Source organism: Oryctolagus cuniculus, chromosome 2 (assembly GCF_964237555.1).
Source record: "Oryctolagus cuniculus chromosome 2, mOryCun1.1, whole genome shotgun sequence".
Classification (NCBI taxonomy): Eukaryota; Metazoa; Chordata; class Mammalia; order Lagomorpha; family Leporidae; genus Oryctolagus; species Oryctolagus cuniculus.
The window spans coordinates 51,162,621-51,182,788 of NC_091433.1; the positions used below are offsets into that span (position 1 = coordinate 51,162,621).

The 20,168-nt window shown below is 43.9% G+C and overlaps 1 protein-coding gene across 3 annotated transcripts in view; it reads left to right on the forward strand.

Moving 5' to 3' along the window:
• Positions 1-20,168, forward strand: part of PALLD (palladin, cytoskeletal associated protein) — a 455,211-nt gene that overhangs the window by 59,953 nt on the left and 375,090 nt on the right. The window lies entirely within an intron of this gene.

The window sequence follows — 20,168 nt, forward strand, 5'->3', positions numbered from 1 at the left end:
ATCCAAGTCATCAAGCTTAAGCTTGCAAATGTGTTAGTTCCTCTAGTTCTGAGTCCCCCTGGGATAGAATAGAACAAAATTCTCCAAGACTCACAGGGAAAGACAAATGTGGACCCCAAGCAAAACTGGCATTTTGGGCAACATGACAAGACACAATGTCTAGAACTAGTCTGGATTCTAAGCTGGAGATATTTATGAGCTTCTAAAGAGCCACAGAATGAGGCCACCTGTGCCAAATGCACCTGTGTTTCTGCATTTACATTCATCACTCTGTATGTGGGTACACTCTTTAGCAACTTCGCAAATTAGCTGGGAACCAGAAATCCAGTTTTTGCTGTGCAAAACAAATTATTCTCACTTATAGGCATCTTGTCTCCTTAGGGGCTCATGTCATGAATTCCTCACGTATTAATTTAATTTTGTTTTTCATTTTGATATTTTGTCCCAAATCCATATTCTTTCATCAAAATGCATATTTCATCTCAATGCCATCATTATTTTATGAGAAAAATGGGTTCCCTATATTTGCTTCTAGTGTTAATTTGCACACTGAATTAATGGAGAATTTGCCAACATTGTTATGTAGCTTTTCCAAATTCTCAATTGTTTCAGGAATTTTTTTTATTATAAAATAATATTATATTAAATATATATTAAATTATATTATATTAAATAATATTATTTGAAAGAGTTACACACAGAGAGAGAAAAGGAGAGGCAGGGAGAGAGAGGAGTCATCCATCCGCTGGTTCACTCCTTAGTCGGCCGCAACGGCCAAAGCTGCACCGATCTGAAGCCAGGAGCCAGGAGCTTCCTCCAGGTCTCCCACATGAGAGCAGGAGCCCAAGCACTTGGGCTCTCTTCCACTGCTTTCCCAGGCCATAGCAGAGAGCTGGGTCAGAAGTGGAGCAGCCGGGACTTGAACTGGCACCGATATGGGATGCCAGCACTGCAGGTGGTGGCTTTACCCACTACGCCACAGCGCTGGCCTCAGGAATTTTTACATTTTATAAACCCAATAACGACATTTAGAGTTACCTATGCTCTATACTTTATGTCCTTGTTACATATTAATTTTCCACCTCTTTTACACTTTCTACTAATATTGTATTCTGAAATGTAATTCAAAGCACCCTTATACCTACCTATGTGGGAGAAAGCCCAAGTCAGTATGATCTTGCCTGTGTTGGATAGTTTAGATTTTTTTCATTCCCTGTTAATTTGATAAATTAAAAATATTTTTATGTGTGTTTTTTGAACATTACTTATATTTTTGATGTTTAGATTTTCTCTTTTGTAAATTGTTCAGATTTTTTGCCTGTCATCTAAGTAATATAAAGAAATTCAAGGGTGAAATTTAGAATCATTTTATAACTTGCTTAGGAACTAGTAATATAACAATAAGGATTCCACTCAGATTATATCAGAGTACTTCATAACTACAAACTTGGGAGTCTTGAGCATTCATTAAAAGAAATAAAAGAAAATTAAAAAAAAAAGGAACCGTGACAGATTAACTTATTAACCACTGTTTATGAAGGCGATATGTATGTGGATCAAAGGAGAACTTGAGATACAGTTATTAAGATCTTCAAAGGCCTTTGGCAATTATTCAAAATAAAAATGTTTTTTGCTTTTAATTGGGTTAGGAGGCTATTAGCCACATTTTATAACTTGCTAAACATAAAGACGAGCCAGTATGAATCTTGGATCAGAGAAGTCTGTCCGTGGATAGTAAACTGACTTGGAAGTAAAAAGGCAAGGACACAGGTATACAAAGTAAAGCGGAATTAAACAGTAGCTCTTATGATTAGTGCTGGGAACATGTGACGTTAGTACTGGAGTAATAATTAAGAAGGGGACATTTCTAATTTGCAGATAACATCAAGCTTCTTCCAGCCCTGAAATCCACGTTCATTTGGGAAGAAAGATAGAGGATACTCCCACGAGTGTTCTCTGAGGGCAGAGGAGCCAGGAAGGTTGGGTTTTTGAGGTGACAGGAGGCAGGCAGCTTCACACGCAGACAAGTGTGCGGCGGTACGTTTAAGGAAGTCCGATTCGCCAGGATAGTGGAATCCTCCACGAGTTTGCCGGCACCGCTGATTACATACATGAGCTCTGTACTAATCAGCCGGCAAAAGTCATTCCTAAGTGCTCTTGCTTGGAAACAAAACGGCAGCCATTTCCTTACCCAGCGCAATGTCACAACAATCAGTGGTAAGAAAGCTATGGAACTCTGAAGGGAAATTTGAAGAGCTGGCAGGCACTATATGCTAACGTGTGTTAGGCGTCCCGTGAGGACTTCCATGCTGGGCAGGATCTCTAAAGCCACACAACGACTCTATGAGATACGTCTCTGAGCTCATTGGCCCATTTTAAAGAAGTGAAATACCAGGGGACTCCAATTTAATCCCATCAAGGTGGCATGTACCAATGCCATCTCACTAGTCCAAGTGATCAATTTCAGTTCGCAATTGATCATAATGAAAGGACTAAGAGTCAAAGGGAGCACATAAGCAAGTCTAGTACCTGCTAACACTAACCGATAGAATAAATAAAGGGGAGAGTGATCCAACATGGGAAGTGAAATACTCAGCAGACTCATAGAATGGCAGATGCCCTAAATAGCACTCTGGCCTCAGAATCAGCCCTAAAGGCATTCAGATCTGGCTGAAAAGCCCATGAGAGTATTTCAGGCATGGAAAGCCAAGACACTCTGGCAAAAGATCTCTGTGAGTGAGATCTCAGTGAAAAGAACAGGTCTTCAAAGAAGGAGGTACCTTTCTCTGAAGGGAGGAGAGAACCTCCACTTTGACTATGACCTTGTCTAAACAAGATAAGAGTCGGAGAACTCAAGGGGCTTCCATAGCCTTGGAAACTCATGACGGGAGCATAGGGAGATTACTGATGCCATAGACAGGAGTGTCAATTGGTAAAGTCAACAACAGGAGTCACTGTGCACTTACTCCTCATGTAGGATCTCTGTCCTTAATGTGCTGTGCATTGAGATTTAATGCTATAACGAGTACTCAAATAATATATTTCACTTTGTGTTTCTATGGGGGTGCAAACTGTTGAAATCTTTACTTAATGCATACTAAACTGATCCTCTGTAAAAAAAAAAAAAAAAAAAAAAAAAAAAAAAAAAAAGAATAGAAACTATCAACTCCCAACTTGACTCTCACTGGGATTAAACATGACAATAGGTCTGATCTGATTTCATCATCATTAAAAAAAATCATCTATTATTTTTCACTTTATGTTTCTGTGTGGGAGCAAACTGTTGAAATCCTTACTTAATGTATACTAAGCTGATCTTCTGTATATTAAGATAATCGAAAATGAATCTTGATGTGAATGGAAGGGGAGAGGGAGTGGGAAAGGGGAGGGTTGTGGGTGGGAGGGACGGTATGGGGGGGAAGCCATAGTAATCCATTATTCGTACTTTGGAAACGTATATTCATTAAATAAAAGTTAAAAAAAAAAAAAAAAAAAAATAAAGAAGTGAAAACTAAATCCCCGAGATGTCAGTGAGTCCTCAAGTTTATCCAGGCCTGACGTGAGGTGTTTGGATTTGAAGCCGGTCTAAGTAAGAGCCTATCTGTTACTGCTTCCCTGTGTGAGAGGAGGAGGAACCACAGCCCTGACGGGTCTTTCAGGCGCTCCGAGGTGGGCAAGTCAATGAGGAAGCATTGCAATGGCTCTAATAACAATCTACAGGATGTGGAGGTGGCTAACGCTGAGGCCAGCTGTCATCACTCTTTTTTTAAGATTTATTTATTTGAAAGTCAGAGTTACACAGAGAGGAGAGGCAGAGAGACAGAGAGAGAGAGAGGTCCTCCATCCACTGGTTCACTCCCCAATTGGCCACAACTGCCAGAGCTGCGCCGATCTGAAGCCAGGAGCCAGGAGCCAGGAGCTTCCTCCGGGTCTCCCACATGGGCGCAGGGCCCCAAGGACTTGGGCCATCTTCTACTGCTTTCCCAGGCCACAGCAGAGAGCTGGATGGGAGGTGGAGCAGCCAGGACTAGAACCGGCGCCCATATGGGATGCTGGTACCTCAGGCCAGGGCGTTAACCCACTGCGCCACAGCGCCGGCCCCTCATCACTGTTTTCTTCTGCAGAGGTATGGAAGAAAGAGAAAGCAGTACTGAGCACCAATATTCAGGATGTCCCCCAGTTTTTTTCTTTTCGATGAACCAAACTTGTCAATAAGTCCTAAATGCCTGCAAGACGGGCTCTGTGGTGCGTTGGTGGGGACGGACAAAGAGAATAGAACCACAGACCCAAGACGACTCAAACTGTTCCGGAAGGCTGGGGCCTGAGAAACATCCCTCCCAGGTCCGTAGTCTTCCAGGGAGCTGCTGAGTCTGCAGTCTCCAGGTGGCGAGGAGGGGACACCGGCTGGGGGGCGGAGCCACGCTTTTCAGCCCTGCGCGTTAGGGCAGACTTGGGCTGACCTGCCAGCCGGGAAAACTTGCAGCTGCCGGAGTTTCCTCCAGAGCAGCTTCAAGGCTCTGTTCAATTTTTCTCTTCTTTTTTTTTTTTTTTTTTTTTTTGAAGCATTCTGGATCTGAGTATTAGAAGGAAGGAGCTGATTTTAGCAGATCAACCATCCCCTCCTCAGCTTTCTGTTCTGCAGTTAACCCAGGGGTAAGGCAGAGCACTACAAGAGCAAGTAGACCGGCTGGTCCGCTTCTGAACAGCCTTGCCAAGTTAAACAGATTTGGAAGCAGAAAGCGGTTCCTTCCAAGGCAGTTGACTTAATCCCTCATTATCCATCTATGTATTCAGCATCATGGCCTATCTTGACACCTTGTTAGTAATTTATTCAAAAGCTTAGATCTATTTAGCACAGTTGTTAAAAGCTAGGAGTCGGCTGGCGCCGCGGCTCCCTAGGCTAATCCTCCGCCTAGCGGCGCCGGCACACCGGGTTCTAGCCCTGGTCAGGGCGCCAGATTCTGTCCCGGTTGATCCTCTTCCAGTCCAGCTCTCTGCTGTGGCCCGGGAGTGCAGTGGAGGATGGCCCAAGTGCTTGGGCTCTGCACCCCATGGGAGACCAGGAGAAGCACCTGGCTCCTGCCTTCAGATCAGCATGGTGCGCTGGCCGCAGCGGCCATTGGAGGGTGAACCAATGGCAAAGGAAGACCTTTCTCTCTCTCTCTCTCTCTCTCTCTCTCTCTCTCACTGTCACTCTGCCTGTAAAAATAAATAAATTTAAAAAAATACATTCATAAGAGCTAGGAGTCCAGTCAAAGACAAGATCGATTCCTGGCTCAGATGAAAACTCGCCGAGTAACCTAAGACACATGCTTTAGTCTTTATTTCCCTTTTCAGAAATCTGTATGAAGGCACTTCAAAAATACACTGGAAAACAGAATTAAAAGCTAAGTTTCTTTTGGCAAAACAAAGTAAAAACCGATTCATAATTTTTCATATTATTTTCCATGAACTTTTCAGAGACCCCCAGTATGCATTCAAAATTTTTGTGCCAAAATAAACTTATCTTTTAAATGCATCTTTAAATGAACTCTTTGAAAGCGCTTCATCTAGAGCAACCTTGAAAGTCTGTACTGGGGATTTGAGAGCAAATGCTCCAAGTCTCCAGCACAGTGTCGACACATTGCATGCGCTCAGAAATGGAACTCCATATTATTCATGTCTCGGAGGGAACACAAGTTGAAAAGAAAGGTGAACTATTTGGTTTTGTCTACTCACATGTATTTTCAACTTTTTAAAAATGGGCTTTCTGGAAGGGAAATTCCTGGACCTGAGTAAGCAGAGCACAGCAGGATCCCTTCAATGAGTACAGGTTAACCTCTTGGTAGCCTAAATTGAAAATGCCAAAAATATCCACTTCTCCTACAAGTCTGAAACTCATCCTGTTATTATTGAAGTCACATCTGAGAGGAACAGCGCGGTGACCATCAATCTTCATATTCCTCAAACTAGCTGAACACAAGCGACACAGAAAATGAGAAAATGCAGAAACTGTGCTAGGGAGAAGGAGGCAGGGAAGTGTTTCAAAGCTTGGGACGCTGCTCAGATACCTTCTTGTGCTAAGGTAGTAGGTTTTCCACACTCTCCCATGATTAAGACGTAGAGCCTCAAAGAAGAGAGCTGCTTCTGCCTCTGGTTTACAGCTCTCTCTTATTCTCCAGGTGCTCACCTTGCACGGATTAGAAGGCAGCAGGGCAGGTGTTCCTACAGTCCTCCTCTCCCGGGGAGCATCAGGATCCATCGGGGCTGCGTTCACATTTCCGCTCGTATTTGTTCAATATGTGTTTGCCCTGTAGAGCTCCTCGCATCTGAGCATATTCCAATGGCTCTGGGCCCATTCTGAAGAAAGAATCACAGTTGTAGTCTCTCTGTTTTTGTATTTCCCTCCGTAAGTGCTAGCTCTGAAACCATAGCCATTAAATCACAGCCATGAATTCATTGAAGGTGTATCAGTATGTTGAATTAGGAGCACTCAGGAAATAAATCACAATCCAGGCTTCTCTTGCACTCCCTTTAAGTTCATACCGCTTGGTGAAGTGATCTCACTCGTGCCTGTGTGAAGTCTCCAAGGACACTCTCCGCTCCCGCGTAGGGTGCCCTACAGTCACTTCAAGTCTCCAGCACCATCCTTCAGTGATAAGATTGGGCTCATGTAGCTGTCAAAGTTCTGGGCCTGAGGAGATGTGGCATTGCCTCCCTGCCCCAGTTAGGACCTCCTTCCTGCTCTTGAATCTTGCCTTGCCCACCTCCTCTTCCTGCCCATGACCCTTCCCGCTGGCAAGGAAGCGGGAAAGGTAGGAGAGCTGAGGGAATGGGAGAGTCCTTCCTGGGCCGAGTGGCTTTGCTGGACCTGGACCCGTGATGACCACAGCCAGCTCCTCCTTGCAGTGGGTGCTTTGTGGGCTGTACGGAGCCTTTCTGCTGGGCCCTCGTGGAGGGACTGAGTAGTACATTCTTCATGACTCCTTCCTCACCCCATCCTCGCCCCTTTCTGAGAAGTGCCCTCTCACCCTTCCAGGCTGCTCGAAATGCCTCTAGTTTCCAGCTCCATGCTACAGGCCTCACAGTCGTTAGCCCCATAAGCTGAAACCCAAGACCAATCTTGCCATCTCAGAACTTTCCTGGCTCCTCTCTATGCAGGGTCTTACTCAGACCTTCTTCCATGTTAGATGTCCTAGGGCAGAAGAGACCCTCGTCCACTTCCGCTTGCTCAGGCACAAATCAAGCAGCAATCCGCTGCGCATACCAAGTGCAAGGTGCACATTTCAAACTTCTAAAGGAGGCCTGTGCTGGGCGGGCATAAGCCCCAGTCCCTGGTGCCTTTCACAAGGGGCCAGCCTGGCAACAGCTGGCTCCAATAGGATGTAGTCACCTGGCTTTCCTCCCTCTCCAAACTCTGATCACTTTTCACCATCCTGACTAGCTGCAGGGCCCAAGTGTTTGGGAAGTGATCCTTAGAAGCTTTTTGAAAATCCACATATGGGGCTCCGTCCCACCCAGGTGGTACCTGTTGTCTACCCCAGTTGTGCTTCCTTTGAGACAGAGGCCAAAGGAGCCTCACTCTAGCATCCTGTTACATAAGTGAAAATGGAATTTCTATGGAATGGCTTTTATTGTCATGGTGCCAAGAGTTCATCAGCAGCAGCATTACAAAGGAAATACCGGAGGAAGTAATAATGGCCTGCCACTTATTGTAAAACATGACCTAGGTGTGTCTTTTTCTGTGTTTATAAAATGACAAGGTTCCCATTATAATGTACTCGTAAATTTCCACACAGCAATTGAAATTACAGACTAAGGGGTTACTGCAGGACTAAGTTGCAGTGGATGGACTGTCCATAGGATTTGATTTGCCCTAAAATAGCTCCTGGCCGTTCTGACATAATGCTAGAAAATTCCCCTTTTGACTCACCCTGAGTCACAAATGCTTTTAACAAAAGCAGAAATATTTTCCCTGGAAGAATGAAGTAAAATACGAAAAGAACTGTAGACTTCTAGTCACAACACGTTTTTCTCACTACATTTGCCCCTAATGTATCTGTCTTAAAGTTCTTTAGTGATTTCATCCCAAGCCTTTAGCCTCTGAAAATACAGATTAGTTTACCAAGTCATCTGGACAATGATGTAGCAAGGCTGTAGGAAAATGTAGACATCCAGAGCCATTTTTCTGCAAAGAGAGATCATTAAAGACGCAGAACATGGAATAAGGACCCAACCCTTCTGATAGACAAGGCAAAAATGATGAGCTCTTGAGCTGGGTAAACCAGGGTCCCCTTGACAATGGATTTTGGCTGCTAGGAGATATAATGATACCAAAACTCAACATAGCTGAAACTTTTAAAAATACATGTTTCAAACTAAAGAACATAATTGCAATAATAACATAAGAGGTACTTAGAGAGAACTTTTGAATTTCATAAAGAAGTTGATATGTAAAGCAATACATTTTAACTGGAATTTTTAAAAATCCTTGAGTCCATATGGAATTTGAGTGGCATCTTCTACACTTTTCAGCATGTGGGTCACAAAAGTTATTAAGAGGAATCAAAGAGGTGTGATGATCAGTGTAGTAATTTCATGATAGTCTTGAACCCAAACTGGTCATGGACTCTTCTGTCTGCAGACTAACTTGATGGGTAGCTTGCTGTGAAATAAAATAGTCCAGGTTTCCTAAATGAAATACACGACCTCTAGACAAAACCTCCTCACTCTCTAGGGCCAGTCACTTGCTTCCCACAGTGACTCCCATCTCCTTCCCCAACACTTTAAGAATGAGATTCTTCTCTTCCAGAACACTGCAGTTGGGAGGCTAATACTAGAAGGTGCTAGAGTTGTGCACAAGGTCAATGGTGTAATCTGAAACTGCTTGGGAGCGTCTATTATCAGATTCATATATAATTTGAAGCAGAGAGATTCCTTTGAAAACATTCTCTAAAAGGTTCTACTTACACTGGAAGACAAAGAGCGTTGACTGTCAGGAAAGAAATTATTCTTAGATATCCAAATGAATTCAATGATACTAAACTGATTTAAATAACCAATAGCACCCTCCTAAGCAGTATCTATTTCCTGTTTCTGGGTTGAAATTATCTGGGGATCAGAGAAAGTCATTCAGCCATTCAGACAAATTCATCATTTATTGAGCATCTAGTAAATGCCAGATAGTATGTGAAGCACCAAGGACATTAGCTTTGTGGAAGGCAAAGCCAATTTTATCTTTATGCAGCTTTCAACCTGAAACACATTTGCATGGCAAACGGATTTGCCATTTGGATATCCATTCTGGACATAAACAAAGATTTTATTCTATCTAAGAATGCATACATACACACACATATAAACTTGCTAGCATAACTAGGCTGTTGGGTATAATTTATTTGCCTTGGGAAGCAGAGTTACCTACAATAACAGAAGAAGCACTGTCTGTAGAAGAGTTGGAAAATGCATCTGTGGTCTGGAGGGAGACATTTCTGGGGCCTGTTAGTACGCCCTGGAGCCAGGAAGGGGCCAGAGAGACTGGTGCAGCCCCTGCCAAGGGCCCAGTGCTGGACGGAATCTCCAGACGCAGTCAAGGATGAGCCAGAGAAACCCAAATCATCACCGAGGCCCGTTTTCCCACATTTGCCACAGTCACACTGGAAAAGGCCGAATGAAGAAGCAGACCACCCACCAGGGACTGATAAGCAAATGACCGATTTTCAAAAATCTATTTTTTGTTGTTAGAAAAAAGAAGATCAAAGCACATACAGAGGCTGCTGCTTATTGAAAGCTCTCATTCATGCGTGTAATCCAGAGATTATTCTGGACTTTCATATTGTTTTTCTAACCCCTTACTGAGATAGCTGAAGCTTACCTTTGCTTGAATGAGAGTAGATGCCATCCACTGCTGATTGGATGAGCTAGTCCATCTAAAATGGGGTCAGTTGTGAAACTTTACCTTTTACACACTTAATTCAGGAGGAACGCCAAGAGAAAGAACAAGCATTACTACACTTCCTCCCTCCATTAATTAACAGGTATTTCCACGTAATAAGGGTATTCAAATTACATGCATTTGCTTAGCATTTACATTTTTCTTAAAGATTTAATTTTTATTTGAAAGGCAGAGTTATAGAGAGAGGGAAAGACAGAGAGAGAGAAAGAGAGAGAGATCATCCATCCACTGACTCACTCTTCAAATGATTGCAACAGCAGGGGCTGGGCCAGGCAGACGTTAGGAGCTCCTGGCTCTCAGCTTTGGCTTTTGTCCAGCTCTGGCCATTGCGACCATTTGGGGAGTGAACCAAAAAAAAAGAGAGAGGATCTCTCTTTCTGTCTGTCTGTTTCTCCCTCTCTCTGTAACTCTGTCTTTCAAATAAAGGAATTTTTTTAAAAAAGCTGAAAGATTGGGTCAAGGATGATATAGATAATAAAACAAACAAAAACACAAATCCAGTGCTTTGTACTTCAAACATCCTTTTCACTCTACCAAATTGCCTCCCAGCATGTCTAAGAGTTATGAAAAGAACATTCTTCCTATAGTGACCAGATGTCTATTCATTGTGTTTTCTGTTTCTGGCCCTTCACTAGGTAGTTTATATACACTATTTCTAGAGCCTCTGATATTTATGGGAGCAAACCAGTGCACAAAGCAGATAAGTCATACCTGAGATCTATTCAGTCAGTCACCCTTAAAGGATCCTAGGGGCAAACCTGTGTCCTAGGCCCTGGGGATGTAATAATTAATGAGACAGATTGGGTTGTTGCCATCAAGTTTATGTCCCGGCAAGAGGAAGAAGATAGCAAATACATAAACAGGTAAGGAAGCTATATGGCTTCAGATGATGTTACACGCTTGGAAAGTAACCAGGGAGTCAAGATTCCTGTAGCTTGTACGGACAGAGAAGGCCTCCCTGAGAAAGTTGAGCTCAGTGGAGAGGGAAGAGGTACCAGAAACAGGAAGCCATGGGGAAGGCCCTGAGATGGGAATGAAGTAGGAGAGGGCAGTGTTGCTGGAGTTGGAGGGCATGGAGGGCCACCTTGAAAAGACTCACACCAAGTGGGGCCTTTCAGCCAGGCAGGGTCTCTTTTTCCAACCACAGTGGGAACCCATTTGCTGATCCCCTGATCCCAAAAGAGAACAGTGGTCTGCATTTGGTGTTCAGAAGACACGCATGGCTCCATGCTCTGTGTGGAGAGAGGGCTATAGGAGAGCCTGGTAAAGGAGAGGGAGGAGTCTAAGCAGGAAAGCAGGAGTGGCTTGTTGTAGCCAAGGAGATGGTGAAGAGCTGGATTCATATTCCATTTTAGAGGTCCATTTAGAGGTCACAGCTTGGTTGTGAGGCTTGATAGATAATAGAAGCAAACATGATTTGGAGTCTGAGCGATTGTGTGGATTTGTTAGTGGAAATGCGAACAGCTGTATGAACAAGTTTCACAGGCAGATGACTGAGAAGAGAGTTGGCGTCAAGTCTTCTTAGACTGTTTGCTGGAGCTTCCTACTAAGTGTCTGTCTGGTGATCTCAGAGCAGTTGTGCATACAAATCTGGATGTCGATGGAAAGGATGGCGCTGGAGAGAAAGGGCTGGGATGAGAAGAAGATGTGAGGCAGTCAAAGCCCTGGATCCTGGCAACGAGAGTAGGGGGTCCTGACGTTCTCCATCATTGAAGAACACATAGTTATAATGAGAAACATCAAGGTATCAGCTATCTCGCCATTAAACCGTTTCGTTTCCATGATTAAAGTCAAATCTCAGTAACATTGAGCACATTGAGAACCCCCCCCAAATTATTGCCAATAAAATTATTTGTCATTTTTCCACTCAGCTTCTCCTTGCGTTAGTAATTTTAGTATGTGTCTTTTAAATGGATGTAGATTTTGTTATATGAAGTTTCAGGAGGATAAAGCTCTCGTCCTCAGCGAAAGGGCACACGAGGGAGAAAGTTGGTGGAGTTCCGTGTTTTATATATACACGCGTAAGGCATTGTCGGAGATTCACCTGATGTAAGTACAAACCAAGGTCTTCCAGGAACGAGGTGCTCTCCACGATAGAATCTCCTTCCCAAGGGGCTGCTTTTCAGTCTCTTTCTACTGAAGTCCAAGAATTGTGGAGCTGCTCCCAAGTGCTGGGAAAGTAAATGTGGGCTTCAGTATGCTGGGGAAGATGAAAGTCTCGCTGTCCTGGAGCAGGGCATTGTCCCAGCTCAGGGGGAATTCACTCAACAGTTGCTGAGATACCTGAGTGGGCATTCGCAGCTCTCTTGTTCAAATGCCAGTAAGCCCGTGTTTCTCACTGTCGTGAGGTTAGATAAGCCATAACCAATGTCCCAAGTGAGGGCATCTCTCCTCCTCAGTCTACCATGTGTTTTAACATTTAATCTCTTTGTAATTTTTCTATAAAAATAGAACTACTTATTCATTCATTTTTCTGACTTAGCAAGGATCTAAGTGGTATCTATGGCATAATACTGTTAGAGACAGACAGAAATACAAATGAAATCCACTACTGCTCTTCAAGAGCTTACAGATAAAATAATTTAAAATTGTGGATAGACTCACTGAAATAGTATAGATAATATATATTCATATTATAGTACACTATATATTTATATTTATTTTATATATGTATAAACTAATTTCTCTAGGATCACAAGAGCATTTATGTAATTATTAACTTTGGGTCTGAATCTTCATGTTTTTAGAGAAAATCACTACATATTAAGTCATAGGTCTCTTGAATATTGAAAAGCACATCCTTTCTCATTTCCTTTGCTCCCATACAAAGGGCACACATTTTCCTAGAGCCAGTATTGTATTACCCTTGAGAAAACTTGAGTTCATCACTTTTTTTTTCTGACCAATGCCATCAATGTAAGTGACTATTCCTGCTACAACTCATGTTCATTAAATAGGCATCCATCGAGTGGTTATCGGAGGCTCATTAGACATGGCAGTCGATTCTGAGGGTACTGCAGGGGATTTTGGAGACCCATTCCTGTCCTTTTGACACAAGTAATTATGCATGGAGCAAGAGCTCTGCCGAGGTAGAGGAAGAGGGAGATGCAACTCCCAAGCTGAGACCTGAAGGAGACCTGGAGGTAAGCAGAGAAGATGTCCCAGGGCAAGCCAGCCCCAGGTGGGAAACCGAGAGGCGAGGAAGGACGCGGCGCATCCACTCAGCAACAGCTGTCCAGCCTGACGGAAGCAGGTCGAGCTCCAGATGGCCAGGGCGGAGGGAAGCCAGCAGCAGGACGGCCTCCGGCAGGAAAGCACATGTTCAGGCTTCAGCGCGGTGGAGACCATTTCTAGAACCAAGATTCTGTTGTCCCACAGTATTTCCAGGTGGTTAGTAGATGGAGTATGTGACCTCGTCATTGTCACCCTACGTCATGAAAGAAAGAAAAGTTCATGGAAGAGTATCTCATTTAAATTGAAGGGAAAAGCCAATTCCTTTTTCTATTTTTAAGACAGAGCCTTGAGAAAAGTTTGTCTTCGAAGTCTAGTAAGATGATGTTGATGTTTGTTGCAGAGCCAGTGTATTTGTTATGGTATAGTGGATTTCTTTCTCTTCCTTAAAATACTCATAAACCTCTGATCTGTCCTGTGACCAAATTCTAGATGCAAAGAAAGTATCTTGATCATAATAGTGTGAAACAGATCAAAGATAATGTAAGAGAAAGGATATGATCTCCTGGCATTTAGCTAATCTCTTTGGACAGCAGCAAACAGAAAATTTTCTCTAGGAGCGCTGGAGTATCAGTCACTAAAAAGTAATATATTTTTGGCTGGTGCGGCTCACTTGGGTAATTCTCCGCCTGTGGTGCCGGTACCCTGGGTTCTAGTCCCAGTTGGGGCGCTGGTTCTATCCCGGTTGCTGCTTTTCCAGTCCAGCTCTCTGCTGTGGCCCGGGAGTGAAGTGGAGGATGGCCCAAGTCCTTGGGCCCTGCACCCACATGGGAGACCAGGAGAAGCTCCTGGCTCCTGGCTTCAGATCGGTCCAACGCTCAGGCTGTAGCAGCCATTTAGGGGGTGAACCAATGGAAAAGGAAGACCTTTCTCTCTGTCTCTCTCTCACTGTCTAACTCTGCCTGTCAAAAAAAAAAGTAATATATTTTTAGACACATCGAATTCGGCTTGCATTCTTTTCTAGATTTATACCTTGTTATAAAGAACAAAGTTGTTCTGGATTTTCAGAAGGAGACACTTATCTGTAACTATCAATACCAAGTATTTGCATTTTGAAAATCATATTGATTCATAAGTCCATGAAGATATAAACATGTTCTATATAACAAGCACATGGTTCTTTAGCATGTTTCTTTTTTTGGTGGCACGAGCATTACCAATCTCCTTGTCCTTGAACAGACTTTCTCTTAACCAGGTATCACAAGGAAACTGCACATTGTTAGAAGCATTGGGATCATGGTGTGTCTTTTTACGGGCATAGTCAAGGCTGTCTGGACAGCTTGGATTGGCCAGGCTCAGTGGAGATGAGCAGGTGCACTGAGGGTGGGGGTACACCAGATTGTTCCTTGGGAGCTCCTCCAGAGAGTCTTTTATCTTAACCGGGGAGGCCACCCAGAAAGGCGAGAACCACACTGTGCTCTTTCTACCTAGGAGCATTTGTTCCATCACTTGACCTTGAGTTGCCCTTGCAGCTCCACTGTAAAACAGCCAAACCTTAGTAACATCATGTGGTTCTAAGATTTTTAAGTTCCAGACATATTTCTTATGTTTTTATAACATGTCAGAAATGTACCCATTGAGCTGTCCATTGAGGTCCTTTTCAATTATCTACAAACTTTTTCAATTTAATATTTAAAAACTCTCCAGATGGAAGTTGAAATTCCTCAGTAGCCTAGTGAAGAATCTAAAGCGCCATGGTGGGGCGGGCACTTGGTGCAGAAGGCAAGATGCTGCTGGGGACGCCCACGTCTTACTCAGAGTGCCTGGATTCCTCCCAGAGTGTGCATTAGCAGGAGAGGGGGGAGGGAGTGAGGGAGGGAGGAGAGGGGAGGGGAATCGAGTGTGTCCCTACTCCCAGCTCAAGCCTCTACTCCAAATTCAAGCTCCTGCTGAAGCACATCTGAGAGGAAGCAGATGATGGCTCAAGTACTTGAGTCCCTGCCGCCTACAACGGAGACTCGGATTGAGTTGCAGATGCCCCGCTTTGGCCTGGCTCAGCCCCAGCAGTTGTAGGCATTCGGGGAGTAAACAAGCAGATGGAAGATCTCTCATTCTCTCTCTCTCTCTGCTTTTCACATAAATAATAATAGTAATAAAATATAACTGGTATGTGCCAAATAAAAATAAAAATATTTTTAAAAAAATAAAGAATGGGGGGATGATGCTGTGGTGTAGTAGGCTAAGCCTCCGCCTGTGGCACTGGCATCCCATATGGGCACCAGTTCCAGTCCCGGCTGCTCCACTTCCAACCTAGCTCTCTGCTATGGCCCAGGAAAGCAGTAGATGATGGCCCAAGTCCTTGGGCCCCTGCACCCATGTGAGAGACCTAGAAGAAAGTCCTAGTTCTTGGCTTTAGATCAGCCCAGCTCTGGCCATTGCAGCCATTTGGGGAGTGAACCAGCAAATGGAAGACCTCTTTCTCTCTCTCTGCTTCTCTCTGTCTGGGACTCTACCTCTCAAAGACATAAATAAGATCTTTAAAAAAAAATAAAAAGTCTGCTCCAGTCCTCACAATTTCCATTTAAAATAATAAACAAATAAAGCACCAGGGTCCTTTCAACTCTATGAGAAATTTTGGGAAGCCATTATTATGAATATATTATGTCATTAATAACCAATAAGTAGATATAGAGCAAAAAATTCACTGGACTTTGTCTACTTAGTGATAAAGGGAAAATTAGGGATACACAGGTAATTTTAATCACGGTTAATAATCTGCCATGTGATCCAGCAATCCCACTACTGGGCATCTACACACAAAGCATGAACTTACTCTATCAAAGAGATGCCTGCTCCACCGTGTTGATAGCAGCACTGTTCACATAGTCAAAGTATGGAACTGACCAATGTGTCTATCATCAGATGAACAGATAAAGAAAAGGTGGTGTACAAACACGCACACGCCGCACACACAGAGGAATACTGCTCAGCTATGAAAGGATGAAATCCTGTCATTTGCAGCAAGATGGATGGAACTGGAGGCCACCATGCAGAGTGCGATCAGCCAGACACTGAGGGAAAAATACTGTGTTCTCCCTCACATGTGAGAGTGGTAAAAGGAGTTTGGATTAAAAAAGTAGGGGAAGCTGGGTGTTGTTCATTAATTGTGACAAATACAGTAATATGAGATGCCAATAAGGGAAGTGGGGTGAGGGGTATGTGAGAACTCAATGTATCACTACTTCACAATTACAGATTACAATAAAATAAGGTTTAAGAAATTTCAATAGAGCAGACCTACACAAATCTCTCACTCCCAACTCTCAAGGAAAATGTAAACCTTATAGCAGTGATATCTGTGTCCGCTCAGTCTGCAGCTTTGAGAGGGACGCTCGTATTGTGCTTGTGCTGTCTAATTCTAAAATGTTTTGTGGGTTGCATCTTTACAGGCATTACATTCAATCTTTCCATTTTAAAAATCTTCATTTTTTAATTTTCTTTTCTTTTTTTTTCTTTTTTTTTTTTTTTTTTGACAGGCAGAGTGGACAGTGAGAGAGAGAGACAGAGAGAAAGGTCTTCCTTTGCCGTTGGTTCACCCTCCAGTGGCCGCCGTGGCCGGCGTACCATGCTGATCCGATGGCAGGAGCCAGGTGCTTCTCCTGGTCTCCCATGGGGTGCAGGGCCCAAGCACTTGGGCCATCCTCCACTGCACTCCCTGGCCACAGCAGAGAGCTGGCCTGGAAGAGGGGCAACCGGGACAGAATCCAGCGCCCCGACCAGGACTAGAACCCGGTGTGCCGGCGCCGCAAGGCGGAGGATTAGCCTAGTGAGCCGCGGCACCGGCCTTTATTTTCTTTTTAAAGATTTACATATTTATTTGAAAGTCAGAGTCACATGGAGAGAGAAGAGGAGGCAGAGGCAGAGGGAGAGGCAGAGAGAGACTCTTCCATCAGCTGGTTCACTCCCCAGATGGCCGTAACGGCTAGAGCTGCACCGATTGGAAGCCAGGAGCCAGGAGCTTCTTCTGAGTCTCCCATATATTTGCAAGGGCCCAAGCACTGCTTTCCCAGGCCATAGCAGAGAGCTGGATGGGAAGTGGAGCAGTCAGGGATGCTGGCACTGCAGGCAGCAGCTTTACCCACTACACCAACAGTGCCAGCCCTCTGAATCTCATTTTTTAAGCTTCCACATTTCACACACACTGAAAATTATGGGGATTAGCATTTGCTCAGAAATTTGACTCAATTCGGTCAGTTTAATCATGTGGCAATATGTACATGACTGACATTGTACTGCACAGATTCTCTCTCTCTCTCTCATTGCCCCTCTTCCCCAAACCCTGGATTTTAGATAGTATTCCCCACACCCACCGTACTTTGTGGAAATTCTTATGCAATTTTAAAAATATGGTGAAGAGAGAAAGATGCATGTGTTTTTATACAGAGTAGAATGAAGAACAAAAGAAAAACAAAGCACCATTGTGGAGTCCTCCAGATCTCCTTGTGAGCTGGGACTGTGATCTTGATGCCTCTGCTCACTCATCCACATTCCCCCACAGAGGCTGCTTGCCTGCCCTTCCAGACTCCACCTGACCCTCCCACAGAGCTCACAGCCCCCTCCCTCCCCCCTCCCTCCCTCCCTTCCTTCCTTTCCTCCTTCCTTCCTTCCTCTCTCCCTCCCTTCCTTCCTTCCTGCTTTCCTTCCACCCTTCTGTCTTTCCATCCTTTTTTGAAGATTTTATTTATTTATTTGAGTGGCAGAATTACAGGGAAAAAGAGACACAGAGAGAGGTCTTCCTTCCACTAGTTCACTCCCCAAATGGCCCCAAGGGCTGGAGCTGCACCAATCTGAAGCCAGGAGCCAAGAGCTTCTTCTGAGTCTCCCACATAGGTGCAGTGGCCCAAGCACTTGGGCCATCTTCGGCTGCCTTTTAAGGCCATGGCAGAGAGCTGGTTCAGAAGAGGAGCAGCCAGGACCTGAATTAGCTTCCCATATGGGATGCCGGCACCGCAGGTGGAGGCTTAGCCTACTGTGCCACAGTGCCTGCCCCCTGTGTCTTTCATCTGTACTTTTGTTCTCAGCTGAGCCCTTGGATGTCGCCATGTCCTTTCTGTAGCAATGCTCAGTAGCCCAACAGCTGCAATGGAAGCTGGATGTCACCACTGAAGAGGGAAAATGGAACAATAATCAAACACGTTAATAACTTTTGGGGTGGGGTGCTGGAGTTCCCTTGCTATTTGGAGACAGATATAAGTTTGATTTCAGAAATGAAGATAGGATGTAATTGTTTTTTTCCATCAAATATCACTTCAAAAATTTACATGCTATGTCCAATGGTGAATGAACACATAGTTGTAAATTGGGGCTGTGATAAAAATACAAAAAAAGTATACATAAGGAAGACAGGTTTTGACATCTGTAGCAGCGAGTTGCTTTAAAAATACTGCATAAGTGTTATATTTATACATACATAACTTATGCCACAATCAGGTGTGGATGCATCCGTGTATAGCTTTAAATGACAGCGTCAATTCAATAAGGAAGCTAAGGCTCACTGCTTCCCTGAACAGGACTGCCTCTCCGCAGCTGGAATCCTGCGTGCCCTTCCTCCGCAGCTTAATGAACTGAATTCTCCTGCAGCATACCTAGTTAATGACTCTTTCTTTTGCTACTTAAAAGCACATAGGCTGTTTAAAAAACAAATGTTTGCAAGTGCTATTACCATGCAGAAAAGACTTTACTCCTTCATATGCATCACATACTCTAACAGTTCCACTCAAAATATGAAAGGTCTTCACGAATATGCAACATTTATGCAAATTTATGGAAAAAGGCTATGTATGGATTTCAAATTTTTTCCACCAAAATAAACTTGTCTTTTAAATCTAAAGAAACTTGAGAAATTCTAGAGTAGAACACCAAAAGTATCCTACATATTAAATAACTTATTCCATTTTTCCTTTATTATGGAACACACTAAGATCATTGCTAAAAGCTATTTACAAAGATGCATTGAATATGCTTGCTTTCATGTGCCTTTGTCATTACATGAAGTTAAAGTCAGGATCTGAATAGTCTTCCCTTCATATAATCCCACAAAAATGCACACAGTCAGGATGATTTGAAAAAATAGTAGGGTGTTTCTCTAAATACAAAAAGAAAAACATCTGTCTTTGACTTTTTTTTAAACTCTGCCTAAATTGGCATGTGCTTTACATTAGTCTGTATTGTTCAAACTTGCACACATTTCATTCCGTGTGCTCATGCAGAGTGTCATTAGGGGCTACATGTGTGTAGGGAGACCTGTCAAACCCAAAGGGATTCATTCAGAATTTGGGGGAAGTTTCCTAAAGTAAATCTCCACTTTAATACATACATATATGCATATGTATATATATGTATGTTAGATATATGTATAAATACATGTATATTATGTATGTATACATATTATATATGTATATTATAAGCCTAGGCCGGTGTTGTGGCATATCAGGTAAAGCCACCAGCTGTAATGCCTGTCCCCTATATGCATGTTGGTTTGAGTCCTGGCTGCTTCACTTCTGATCCAGCTCTCTGCTAATGGCCTAGGAAAAGCAGTAGAAGATGGCCCAGGTGCATGGGCCCTGCCACCCACATGGGAGACCTGGATGAAGCTCCTGGCTGCTGGCTTCGGCCTGGCACAGCCCTGGACGTTACAGCAATGTGGGGAGTGGATCAGTAGTTAAAAGATCTCCTCTTCTCGGCCAGCGCCGCAGCTCAATAGGCTAATCCTCCGCCTTGCGGTGCCGGCACACCGGGTTCTAATCCTGGTCAGGGCACCGGATTCTGCCCCAGTTGCCCCTCTTCCAGTCCAGCTCTCTGCTGTGGCTTGGGAGTGCAGTGGAGGATGGCCCAAGTGCTTGGGCCCTGCACCCCATGGGAGACCAGGAGGAAGCACCTGGCTCCTGGCTTCGGATCAGCACAGTGCGCCGGCCACAGCGGCCATTGGGGGATGAACCAATGGAAAAGGAAGACCTTTCTCTCTGTCTCTCTCTCTGTCCGCTTTGCCTGTCAAAAAAAAAAA